We start from the raw sequence: 7,840 nt of genomic DNA on the forward strand, positions 1-7,840 counted from the left end.
ACTCGTATATTTGAATACATGATTGGATACATGAGAGCCATTACAGGGATGGGTGGGGACGGGAGGACCTGGGAGAAAGGCTTGCCATGGTTCTCAACCTTAGGATGCCTCAAGATCACCTGGGGCTGGGTTAAAATGGGGACTGTCTGGCCCCACTCCTGACCAGCTGAATCTGGGGTGTCTGCATTTATCAGCTGTTCAGACTGTTGTGGTGCAGAAGTTCTGAGGACCCCACTGAGGAACACTGAACTTGCCTTGGAAACTGCTGGATTTCCCCCAATCACTCTCCCTCCTGGAATGATCTTCCCTTCACTTATCTCAGAATCACTTTGTAACATCCAAGCCCTCGACTTAATAGCTCTTCTATATGTACACCTTGATACATCACCTTGGTGAAGCCCACCCAGAATAACTTGATGAAAAAGAAGAGAGACCTTTCCCCAAACGGCTCCATCCCAAGAATATGCTCTTGGGCTCCCCACACTAGGAAAATAACAATTTTTACCTTTAGCCATTTACTGTTCAAACTTCATAGCCTCTAGTCTCTTATTTCTAAATGATCTTCTGTGTTTGAATTGCCCACGTTAGAGCATACCCTTGGAGGACAGGGCCTGCAACGTTTATTTTCCATCTTTCCCTTCGTGCCAGCTGTCCGAGAGGATGCTCCCTGAATCCTCTTAACTCGCTGGCCAATTAGCAGCCACAGCTGGGTACTGCATAAGTGCCCAAAACGTGAAAATGATGATAAGCACGATAACAATAACAGCCTCTTGGATATGCAGCCTCCAAGTGCCTTCCTCTCTAGAAGACCGCTGACTTGGTAGAAGAGGAATTTTCCTATTGTTATGTAACATTCACTTTTTTTCCCCTGCTCTTCAGCTTTCTTTCCTTCCCCAGTAACATGATCTGTCCCTAAAGGAATTTATTCATTTAGCCTCAAGAAGTATATGCCCACAGCATGAATGTTTAGGTGGACACAGAGAGATGGGACTTTGCAGGGAGATCAAAGGGGGAGCTAATACTTTCACCTCTGCTGATTCACTTTACACTGAAAGCAGAAATCACAGGACAGATGGCTCTTGCCCTCTGAATCTGCGGAAATGTTATTTTACTCCTGTGCCTGTTGTTCATGATAAAAGCCGTGGCAGAAAAAAATGAAAGAACTATCGTACCTACATCAGGTGGTGGTGGCGGTGGTGGTGGTGGTGGTGGCGGTGTGTGTGTGTGTGTGTGTGTGTGTGTGTGTGTGTGTGTGTGTGTGTGTGTGTGTGTTGCAGCAAACAGTCTTGTCTTTTATGAAAATGCTTCTGATACTCCTTTAGCGCTTCCTCCCACCTCCAAACCAAAGACGACTCCTGTCTTTACAATTTCTGTTTCTGGCCCCACCGTTCTCCCAGATCCCTTGTTTTGAATATTAGAAGCCAACTCTGATTCCTTCCACTCCCAAGTACTTGCTACATCCAGTGGACTCTACCTGCACTGTCTCTCCCACCAGCATCCCTCTTTCCCACTCTCTTGGCTACCACGGCAATTCTGATCCACACCATTCCCCAATCAGTATCCCCTCCCCCTAATCATCCCATACATCATTGACAATTTCAGCTTTCTAAAGCAACTCCCTGGTTTCAAAGCCTCCCAATTTATGCACTGAAAAGACATGTAGGCTTGTTTGTCAAGCTCTTCCAAGAGAGCCCTGACCTACCTGGTCAGCCTTATCCCCTCTACTCTGGCATCCAGGTATGTTCTCAGGTTGTCTCTGTGGCTAAGGAGCCCCTCCTTGAGTGTGATGTCTGTAGAAATCTTGTTCACTATTTTAGGCCTCACCAAGTGGCCATGGATAGGCTCTTCAGTTTAGCCAATCCTCATTGAATGATCCAGACACAGTGCTAGGTGTTGAGGATTACAGAAGTGAATAAAGCATGGCCCCTTCTCTCAGTCTAGTAGGGAAGAGTGACGGGGGAGCATTCAGCAAAGCTAATGATTTCAATAATTCAGATTTTTGTGGAAGTAGAGAGAAGGGATACCTGACTTTGACCTTGTTTGTAGGGTGGGATGGTGGGAAGATAGGGAAACAGATATGGAGGGAGTGATACATGGGCAGTTAGGTGAAGATGAGAGGGCAGTGCATGAGCGAAGGAAGGAGATAAAACAAGTACAAGCAGGCTTTGGAGAAGCACAGCCAGATGCTCTATCACATGGGATATCTGTGAACAGGCTGTGCAGAAACCCCATGCCTCGGACCAGTTCACTGAAGAGAGGAAGAGACAGGAATTTTCTCTTGGCTCTTGATGCTCATTGGTCAAAGTTTATCCCATAGGGCATTGAGTCCCCACATAGGCCCTTTTGGGAAGCTGCTGGAGAAGTCACAGCCCAGGTCCTGCTACAAGGAGCTTCATCCAAGTCTAGACCTGATGGGAGGAGCAGGATCTCCATGAATCTGGTGCACTCGTGGAGCTGGGTACCAGAGCTGCCATGGCTCCTACCACAGCAAGTGCAGTGGATATTGTGTCTGATCCCAGCCTCCCTCCAGGGGAGGCAAGGAAGCCAGCAGTGGGGGACAGTGGAGACTTCGGCTGTGGTGATGGTGGCTGGGCTTTCCACGGAGCAGAGCATCCCACCTCTTGAACTCCTCATTTATACTTATGCCTTCCCATGATATCTGGCTTCCAGACCATAACATCTGGTCTCATTTTTTTGGAAAACAAAGCTACTACATGGAGGGTAGATTTAAAGAGGGCAAGTCTGGGAGCAGAGAGATTAGCTAGGAGGCTACCTCAATTGTCTCAGTAAGAGATGATGAGCATCTCAACTAGGATAGTGGTAGTGGTGACAGAGAGGAGAAAAAGGGCCTGATCAATATTGGGAGACAAAATGAACAAGATTTGGTGGTTGATGGATATGGGGATGCTACTGACAGCACTGTGCCACCCCATTCACATGGTGAAGGCTTCACCCCCAACATGATGGTATTTGGAGATGGGGATCTTTGGGAGGCAATTAGATTTAGATGAGGTCATGAGGGTGGGACCCTCACGATGGGATTAGTGCCCTTATAAGCAGAGACACCAGAGAGAGAGAACCCGACTATGCTGCCACTCTGATTTGGGATTTCCAGACTCCAGAGTAGAAAATGAATTTCTGTTGTTTAAACCACCCAGTCTGTGGTACTTTGTTATGGCAGTCTCAGCTGAATAATACATAGGGATTTAGAGAGATGAAGGAATCCAGGTTGATTTCAAGGTTTCTACCTTGGGTAATTGGAAGGAAAGATGGCAATTCCAACATGTGAAGTGGAGAAGGCAGAAGTTTTCCGTTATTTGCGTCATGGGAAAAATCAAGAGAACAAGGCCACCATTTCTGAATGGACCATACAAAATCCAAAGGCCAGAATGGGAGGAGGTAGTTGACATGTTTTTATATCATAAGAGAAATTGCCAAAATTCCAGTTTCTCTATTTTCTGAATCTATTTTTTTAAAAATTAATTAAATATCTTCTTTAGGAGTTTAAAAGAAAATCTCATCTTCTGGTATGCCAATCTGACAACGGTTAAAGAAAGGCATTATCTTTCATTTCACGTTACCACCTTACGGAGTGAATTTAAAAAATAGATACATAATCATCCGAGTTGCAAAGCTCTTTTTTAGCTCAGAGAGTAGGAGGTAGATTGGCATTCAAGAGGTTCATTTAGCAAGTGTATTCTGAGTTATGCTGCTGCATTGTCCTGTCAAGATTTAAACTCTGTAAACAGCAAATAGGCTTGCTGTCCATAACAACATCATGTATGAAGTCAGGATCCCATGGGTCACTGAACCCACTTCACCCTATACCTCCCTGGGACTGCTTTTTAAAAGGACAGAATCGAGATGGGATGTTGGGATCTAGAAATGATGTCAGGCCATTCTTATTATCATTCATCTTCTGTTGTCTTCTTTGCCAAGTTGTGCTATTGTTTCTCTTTCAAATCAGGTCTTAGAAAAAGATATTGCAGGGACAGTTTTGGACAACTTGACTTGAAATTTCCAGCAGCTCTTTCAGTAAGTGCTTTTCTGTTTCCATGGCAACCAGCAATGTTTTGAAGAGGCAGTGACAGGTTCAGCACAAACCAGCTACCATGGGGGGGGGGGGTGTGCGTGTCAGTCTATTGGCTGAAGTCAGTGGCAAAATTACCACATTCTGGGGCTTTCTCTGACACAGCCAACTTGACCTTCTAGAGAAAGAGAAACAGAATCCTCCCCCACCCCTCCAGCAAAGTCATCCCCCACCCCTCCAGCATTCCAGGTCTGTATTCTGTTCCTCTCTCCATCACCAAGTCCTTCTGACTCGTCTTCATCTTCGGCACTCCCACTTTGAAGCCACCAGCAGAGCAGATGTGGTGACTGCTGTCTGTGAAACATGTGTGATCACAGTGCTAAGAGAGGAGATGGCTCTGGCAAGGGAGATGACTTGCCTATTGGCTGGCATTTCTTTCCTTGTGGAATTCATTCCCAAGAACCCTAATGTGTCTTGCTAGGAAATTTCAGATTGGGTTAGCTGCTTTAAGAATTCATGGGTTTTATCGCATCAAAAAAAAAAAAAAAACAAAAAAAAACCTAGGGATAAACCTTACCAAGAAGGTGAAATACTTATGTGCTAAGGACTATAAAACATTAATAAGGAAACCGAAGATGATTCAAAGAAATGGAAAGACATCCCATGCTCTTGGATTGGAAGAATTAATATTGTTTAAATGGTCATACTACCCAAAGCAATCTACAGACTTAATGCAATACCTATCAAAATACCCATGACATTTTTCACAGAACTAGAACAAATAATCCTAAAATTTATATGGAACCATACAAGACCCAGAATTGCCAAAGCAATCCTGAGGAAAAAGAACAAAGCAGGAGGCATAATCCTCCCAGACTTCAGACAACACTACAAAACTACAGTAATCAAAACAGTGTGGTATTGGCACAAAAACAGACATACGGATCAATGAAACAGAATAGAGAGCCCAGAAATAAGCCCACACACCTACGGACAATTAATCTTCAACAAGGGAGGCAAGAACATACAATAGAGAAAAAAAAGTCTCTTCAGCAAGTGGTGTTGAGAAAATTGGACAGCCACATGTAAATCAATGAAATTAGAACACACCCTCTTACCATATACAAAAATTAACTCAAAATGGCTTAAAGACTTAAATATAAGACAAGACACCATAAAACTCTTAGAAGAGAACATTGGCAAAACATTCTCTGACATAAATCATACCAATGTTTTCTTAGGTCAGTCTCCCAAAGTAATAGAAATAAAAGCAAAAATTAACAAATGGGACCTATTCAAACTTACAAGCTTTTGCACAGCAAAGGAAACCATAAACAGAAGGAAAAGACAACCTATGGACTGGGAGAAAATATTTGCAAATGACAAGACCAACAAGAGCTTAATTTCCAAAATATGCAAAGCTTACTTTCCAAAATATGCAAACAGCTCTGACAGTTCAATAACAAAAACAAACAACCCAATCAACAAATGGGCAGAAGACCTAAATAGACATTTCTCCAAAGAAGCCATACAGATGGCCAATAGGCACATGAAAAGATGCTCAACGTCACTGATTATTAGAGAAATGCACATCAAAACGACAATGAGGTGTCACCTCACACCAGTCAGAATGACCATCATTAAAACATCTACAAAAACAAATACAAAACAATTAAGAAAATGGTAATAGGAACATACATATCAATAATTACCTTGAATGTAAATGGACTAAATGCCCCAACCAAAAGACACAGACTGGCTGAATGGATACAAAAACAAGACCCATATATATGCTGTCTCCAAGAGACTCACTTCAGACCTAGGGACACATACAGACTGAAAGTGAGGGGATGGAAAAAGATATTCCATGCAAAGGGAAATCAAAAGAAAGCTGGAGTAGCGATACTCATATCAGATAAAATAGATTCTAAAATAAAAAATGTTACAAGAGAAAAGAAAGGACACTACATAAAGATAGAGGGATCAATCCAAGAAGAAGAGATAACAATTATAAATATATATGCACCCAACACAGGAGCACCTCAATATGTAAGGCAAATGCTAACAACTATGAAAGAGGAAATCAAAAGTAACACAATCATAGTGGGGGACTTTAACACCCCACTTACACCAATGGACAGATCATCCACACAGAAAATTAATAAGGAAACACAAACTTTAAATGACACAATAAATCAGCTGGATTTACTAGATATCTATAGGACATTACATCCAAAAACAGCAGATTACATATTCTTCTCAAGTGCACATGGAACATTCTCCAGGATAGATCACATTTTGGGTCATAAATCAAGCCTTGGTAAATTCAAGAAAATTGAAATCGTATCAAGCATCTTTTCCGACCACAATGCTATGAGATTAGAAATCAATTATAGGAAAAAAACTGTAAAAAACACAAACACATGGAGCTAAACAATATGCTACTAAATAACCAAGAGATCACTGAAGAAATCAAAGAGGAAATCAAAAAATACCTAGAGACAAATGACAATGAAAATACAACGATCCAAAACCTATCAGATGCAGCAAAGGCAGTTCCAAGAGGGAAGTTTATAGAAATACAATCCTACCTCAAGAAACAAGAAACATCCCAAATAAACAATCTAACCTTACACCTAAAGAAACTAGAAAAAGAAGAGCAAACAAGACCCAAAATTAGTAGATGCAGAGAAATCATAAAGATCAGAGCAGAAATAAATGAAATAGAAACAAAGAAAACAATAGCAAAAATTAATAAAACTAAAAGCTGGTTCTTTGAGAAGATAAATAAAATCGATAAACCTCTAGCAAGACTCATCAAGAAAAAGAGGGAAAGAACTCAAATCAATAAAATTAGAAAGGAAACAGAAGTTACAACGGACACCGCAGAAATAAAAAGCACCATAAGAGACTACTACAAGCAACTATATGCCAATAAAATGGACAACCTGGATGAAATGGACAGATTCTTAGAAAGGTATAACCTTCCAAGACGGAATCAGGAAGAAATAGAAAATATGAACAGACCAATCACAAGGAATGAAATTGAAACTGGGATTAAAAATCTCCCAACAAACAAAAGTCCAGGACCAGATGGATTCACAGGTGAATTTTATCAAACATTTAGAGAAGAGCTAACACCCATCCTTCTCAAACTCTTCCAAAACATTGCAGGGAAAGGAACACTCCCAAACTCATTTTATGAGGCCACCATCACCCTGATACCAAAACCAGACACAGATACTACAAAAAAAGAAAACTACAAACCAATATCACTGATGAATTTAGATGTAAAAATCCTCAACAAAATACTAGCCAATAGAATCCAACAACACATTAAAAGGATCATACACCATGGTCAAGTGGGGTTTACCCCTGGAATGCAAGGATTTTTCAATATATGCAAATCAATCAATGTGATACATCATATTAACAAACTGAAGGATAAAATCCACATGATCATCTCAATAGATGCAGAAAAAGCTTTTGACAAAATTCAACACCCATTTATGATAAAAACTCTCCATAGAGGGAAACTACCTCAACATAATAAAGGCCATATATGACAAACCCACAGCAAACATCATTCTCAATGGTAAAAAACTGCAAACATTCCCTCTAAGATCAGGAACAAGACAAGGATGTCCACTCTCGCCACTACTATTCAACATAGTTTTGGAAGTCCTTGCCACAGCAATCAGAGAAGAAAAAGAAGTAAAAGGAATCCAAATTGGAAAAGAAAACTGTCCCTGTTTGCAGATGACATGATATTATACCTAGAAAACCCTAAAGATGCCGCCAGAAAACTAC

The sequence above is a fragment of the Hippopotamus amphibius genome, chromosome 8, assembly GCF_030028045.1.
Source record: "Hippopotamus amphibius kiboko isolate mHipAmp2 chromosome 8, mHipAmp2.hap2, whole genome shotgun sequence".
Taxonomy (NCBI): Eukaryota; Metazoa; Chordata; class Mammalia; order Artiodactyla; family Hippopotamidae; genus Hippopotamus; species Hippopotamus amphibius.